General features: G+C 46.8%; 1 long non-coding RNA gene across 1 annotated transcript; it reads right to left on the bottom strand.

Annotated features, from left to right (window-relative positions):
* Window positions 1-1441: 1441 nt before the first annotated feature.
* Window positions 1442-5449, bottom strand: LOC119397513 (uncharacterized). The gene is made up of 3 exons (XR_007416579.1): window positions 5374-5449; window positions 3970-4056; window positions 1442-1670 (listed from the first exon to the last, which is right to left on the bottom strand). It is a non-coding gene; the product is annotated as an uncharacterized LOC119397513 (long non-coding RNA).
* Window positions 5450-6032: the final 583 nt, after the last annotated feature.

Genomic DNA, 6032 nt, shown 5'->3' with positions numbered 1-6032 from the left:
CCTTAATGAAAACCAGCAGATAAAAAAGCCAAGGAGGGTATAGGGGACATTAATTGTACTGTTTTTAAGTGTATTGCAGTAACTGTGATACAGATGTGAAGAAAGCAAAGTGGGCAAAAAGACAAATTGCAGCCGGCAGGCACCGAACCTGCAACCTTCGGATCCGAAGGTCGCAGGTTCGGTGCCTGCCGGCGGCAAGTTGTCTTTTCGTATCTGTTGGTTTTCTTTAAGGTTGTGTCAAACGAAAAAGAAAATGGGCCCGCAGAATCCCCTTTTTCATCCCTTAATAAACATCATATTATAGAATAATTGCAAAGGTCATGTTGAAAGAAGAGTGGACAGAAGGGCGCAAGAAAAGAATAGAACGAAGTGGTGGCACGAGACAGGGGCGTAGCCAGGGGGGGGGGGTTCAAACCCGCCGAAAATTTTCAGTTTTGCTTCCGTATATATACACGCACACATAGAAACGCACGCACGAACATACATAAAGTATGGCTGACCCCCCCCCCCCCCCCCCCCCCGCGCCCGAAAAAAAAATTTTTGGCTACGCCCCTGGCACGAGAGGAGAGCTCCAGCTTGGTGTGCAGCAAGGAACACATGCGCGATTCCATATGGGCGTATCGGTGTCTCTTTGATGTATTGAAAAATTTTAAACGGAGCTTTTGTAACTCGCATATTTCGGTGGCGGCATTATGCGCCAAAAATCTGGCGCCGGCGAGCGTGCAGAAATGCGGCCCCCGAAGGTGCTCCGGTCACTTGAGTATTTGTGTGCACCGTTTTCCAGTAATCGATGCTCTCTCGATCGTGGACTTCTTCGCGATCAGCCGTTTCTGATGTGGCAATCTGGCCTATTCATCGAGGTGACTTGTCCATTTCACGTAGCCACATTTCGTTGTGGCCAGGATATGAACTCATGACCGTCCGTTGTTGCCTGTAGCAGCTGAAGTGTTGCGCTGCTGAGCACGTGGCATGAATGTCCCACTTCCCGGCGTGGACGAAGGAAACAGTTGGGAGGGAGCACTGCGCAGTGATTGATAGATAGATAGATAGATAGATAGATAGATAGATAGATAGATAGATAGATAGATAGATAGATAGATAGATAGATAGATAGATAGATAGATAGATAGATAGATAGATAGATAGATAGATAGATAGATAGATAGATAGATAGATAGATAGATAGATAGATAGATAGATAGATAGATAGATAGATAGATAGATAGATAGATAGATAGATAGATAGATAGATAGATAGATAGATAGATAGATAGATAGATAGATAGATAGATAGATAGATAGATAGATAGATAGATAGATAGATAGATAGACCACTTCACTTAAGCTTCACTTGACCCTATTTTCCCACTAGGGCCAAGGCTCCTTGAGCTTTCTTTTTAAATGGAAATGAAAGAACCGTGCGCCTACAGCGTGGAGTAATGCCTTTATTGGATGTATGGAGAGAGACCAGACAGCGGGATAATGACAGCGGAAATGCTGCATACACTACGCAGCCTCGTGCCGGATGCAGCGGCGCGTTCATTTGTTCTTGCAAGTCTCGTCGTAGACAGTCTCGTAGTTGCTTCCGCACAGAAGGTGGAAGATGAACTTGCACGAGTGGGTCAGGTAGTGCTTCTTGTGAGCAGGTACCAGCAGCGAGCAGGCTTTCTCTGCGAGCAAGAAAACGAACAGGATTAATTAAAACAGTTCGTCCGACCCATGCGTATGCCTGGCAGATTCCGTATGGCGAGAACGTGTTGAGCTTCTTGGCATTTTTTTAAAGGCGAAAGCCTTAGAGGCCTCATAAACGGCGAAACCTGACCGTCGGCGTCAACAGGAGTAATTTAAAAAATGAACATCACGTGATGACTTCATCGGGACGTCACAGATCGCCAAAATTTGTCGCGTCACTATGACGTCACATAACGTGCCGTCACATGATGATGTCATCCCTTGGTCAAAGGTGGGCCGATCACGGAGACAGTGCAAAACCAGGTGAGGTGCAGGAAGCTTTCGGACGGGGGGGGGGGGGGGGGGGGGGAGGTCAATACAATCGGCTGAGGAGAAAACGAAGACGGCTTTCGCCTTCGAGTCGTGTTAGGCGAATGCACAAAGAACCCTGTGATCTTTTTTGTTTTAATTTTTTTAATTTTTAAGCTGTACTTTCAATAACGCACTCTCCGGAACTGAATGAACGCTATTCAAATGGGTTCAAGTTGCGTCTTCACGTCACATCGGCGCCACGCTCAAACGTGGCCAAGCTTCATGCACAACGAAATACGTATATAAGGTGTCCTCCTACCAGAATTCAAAGGTCACTTCGCGCCTCATAACTTCTATTAAAGGGCCTTCAAACAACCTCTCAAAATACAAAGAGCGAACGCGTTTTTCTCTCCTGCCATTTCCCGTCTTTTCGGCACTATTCGTGACGCCAGCAGTCTGTTCACTTGACGTCACAAGGAAATAGGCTCTCAATTGGTGCATATACGATGCATATCACTTGTGAAATGTCTCCTACCCTGCTTTGCCATGCAGTCGCACACCCGTTCTGCCTTGTCTCGCATGACTATCAGCTGATATCACTTCGTTTTGTGCGTTTTAGAATAAGGAAGTGGAGAAAACAGCGTGTAGCCGAAATGCGTGAAATCCTGATAGACTCAATGCACAGTGTTGACGTTGTCCTCGTGTTTTATGAAGAAATAAGTGGCGAGAAGGAGATAGCCTCAGTAGGAAGGATAGCGAAGGCGAGAAAGAAACTGCTCTCTCGTCTTTGAACTCAGAGTGGTTAGGTGCGCCCTAAGGGCTCTTCAAAAACAAGGAGTCCTACGGACGTTCAAGTTGGGCGATTTTGATTTCGGAACTATGTACACTGTGAAATTGTGGTTCACAGTGAGAATGCGACTTCATGTGTCATCCTTATAAGCGTGCGCACGAGGGGGGGAGGCGCCCCCTCCCCTTATTCAGCTGGGGGGGGGGGGGCGAAATCTGCCCCGTACGTTTATTCAGTTATGGCCACGCAGGTTTTTGACGATAATGACGGCCGAACGCCTGATGTTGCATTCCAAGAACTGTTCACGTCCCATCTTTACTCTCGGAAATCCAGGGACCAAAGACAGGCCATTGTGAGCACGTCATTACTTCAATTTAATTTCTTTTTCGTACATTGTGAAGCATGTTGTGCTTTGGATACGACCAACAGGAGAGAGGGCGACGAAACTTTGCCCCCCCCCCCTCCCTAATGGGGAACCCTGCGCACGCTTACGGTCATCCTCTGCTGTGCCCATAAGGTACGGTGATTTACGGATAGCAGCGCGAACATACAGCAAGTTACACGAGAAAGCTGTGTGGCTGACTGACAATCGTCTTCACTGGTTTCTGCCGCAATTGTTTTTTCTTCGAGAGTATTATTTATTTGCCTCTGAAACAAAGTTTATTCATCCATCCATCCATCTTAATTCCTCGCCCGCTCAGGGGGCGATGAATTAAGAGGCAAAGAGGCATCAACACGAGTGATGCAAAAAAATCATAATGACGTGACGACGTCACAGAGCGCCAAAATTTGTGACGTCATACGATGACGTCATCACATGACATCGTCGCTTGGTCAGTGGTGGGCCGATCACCGAGGCAGTGAGACGCCAGGTAAGGTGCAGAAAGCTTGAAATGTCTCCGATCACAGAGGCCGAGTAAACCGACGTTAGGTGCAGAAAGGTCTCGGAGGGTTGAGGACGTGGGGGTTGGGGTGAATATTGCATCGACTGAGAAGAAAAAGAAGACGATGTCTTTTGCCTTCGAGTCTTCTTAGACGAATGCATAAGGAACCTTGTGATTTTTTTTTGTCTGTTACATAATTTTCTCCTGTTCAGCGTTCTGTTTTCAGCTACAGTTTCGGTAGACAAGCTCTTCTGTAGTCAGCTTAGCTGATAAATGCAGCTTCTTGCTTGAAATTGAAAGCATAGTTGACCTTACCGCCAATGTACGGGTGCCTGTAGACTTTGCATTCGTTGCAGTCGGAGTACGCGCTGTACAAGGTGACGCTGTGGCCTTTCTTGGGTCCTGGAATGAAGAACGTGAAATTTGTTTGTTAAAGACTGTCGGATAAAGTGCACCGTTCTTGGGATATGGTAGTGTCGCATACGGACAGTTGGGAACTAAATGCACTACCAGAAGTACCACTTTCCCCTATTATTCGACGGAGCTTTACCACCGAGGGGCGAGTAGCACTTAAAAAAAAAACAAGAAGAAAATACCAATACCACGCGGTAAGCGTGGTCACCAGAGTGGTATCCTAGATAAAAGAAGGTAAGGCAAGCAAACACGGTCGCAAGAGAACATAAAAAGAATGCACAAACGCCGCTATCTCCTCTTGTGTCCGTGTCTGCATGCCTTATCTTTATGATGAACCCTTACCAACTAGCTCAACTTAGACAATGCTTAGAGAGTCCTAGAAAATGTCAAAATATCGCCATGCTGTCGATTTCGTCGTGTTGTCAGTTCTGGTTTGATGGCTCAGAGAACTGCTGCCTCCTCCTCTTTTTGATTGTGTTGTGACACCAGTTATTGACGTGTAAACGTCAAGGAACGTCGAGGAACGTCAAGCGCGAGCGTCAAAAAACGGCGGGTGTCAAACAGCCAATTCAGGCGGGCTAGCGCGCTCGTGTGGCGCGGCTACCAGCAGCCGCCAACCAACACTGGACCCGCCGCGATGGTCTAGTGGTTATGGTCCTCGACTGCTGACACGAAGGTCTCGGGATCGAATTTCGGCCCGCGGCAGCCGCATTTTGATGAAGCCGACATGCTAGAGACCCGTGTGCTTAGAGTTAGGTGCACGGTAAGGAACCCCACGTGGTTGACATTTCCGGAACTCTCCAATTCGGCATCTCTCAAAATTATATCGTGGTTTTCGCACGTAAAACCCCAACAATCATTATTATTACCACCAACACTGTGGTTTGCTATCGTGCCCGCTTTGTCGTAACCTTGTATTCACAATTACAGGCTCTAAATGGCGCACATTGTGTAATTGAACAGGCATCCTGAGCCAGCCTGAGGATAGCGCAAGTTCTGAGTGCCTTAATTACGATATGCCAACGTACAACGTGATGTAATTAATGTTTGATAATTGACATATTGTAATGAATGTTAATTCTTTTTTTTCTCAGGAAGGGCTTCCGTAACTAACTTATATAGGACAAAAGAGTTGAACAGGCCAGTGGTGGTGCATGTGTGAGCAGCAAAAAACCATGATGGGGCGCTGCATTCTATCAGATGCCGTCTACGTTTCTCACGCATATTGTACCGGAAACGGCATCACTCCGTGCCGCTGGCTATGGTAATGATTATGATTGCTCTCCGCAAAACGCTTAAGCTTACCGTTGAGCAGAGTCACGTTGTGCTTGTTGTAGTACTTGTATCCCTCCGTCTTGTGCAGTTCCGTCGTGAACTCTCTGTATAATTAAAAGAAAAAATATATATTTATACAAGTTCGCATAGTTTGCCAGTCCCACATAGAGCGTGGGAATCGCTAGCGATTCGAGCTGGGAAAAAAAACGAAGTCTTTTTTCTGAATTCATTTCTGTGCAAGACGTGTGCCTTTTCATGGGCGTCAGTTCCGTGACGGAAATGACGTGCGTCAGTTTATGGTGGACCCTGGCATAAAACACTTTCGTGTTAAAAACAGAGCTGCCAGTTCACCGAGGAGGGTTTTGAAACAAAACGCCTGCATTATGCACATCGAGATGCTCGCCATTACTGGCCGTGGTGCATGTTTGGTCTTGCTCTGTTAAGCACGAGGGTACGGGTTCGATTCCCGGCTATGGCGGCCGCATTTAGATGAGGGTGAAATGAAAGAAAATGTATCCGTGTGCTTTACATTTAGGTGCACGTTATAAAGTTTGGCAAGCTCCCATTCCATTCAAAATGAAAGTCTGGATTCGCTCCTAAGTACAGCAACCTAATTAACTCACAGAACCCTGCCGGTGCTGTCCTTGAGATGTGCCTCTGCTGTTCTGTTCACAAGAGGCTTGGTCTGC

Source organism: Rhipicephalus sanguineus, chromosome 6, assembly GCF_013339695.2.
Source record: "Rhipicephalus sanguineus isolate Rsan-2018 chromosome 6, BIME_Rsan_1.4, whole genome shotgun sequence".
NCBI classification, from domain to species: Eukaryota; Metazoa; Arthropoda; class Arachnida; order Ixodida; family Ixodidae; genus Rhipicephalus; species Rhipicephalus sanguineus.
Note: the sequence above shows the minus strand (reverse complement) of the source record. Positions and strands in the feature narration are given on the sequence as shown.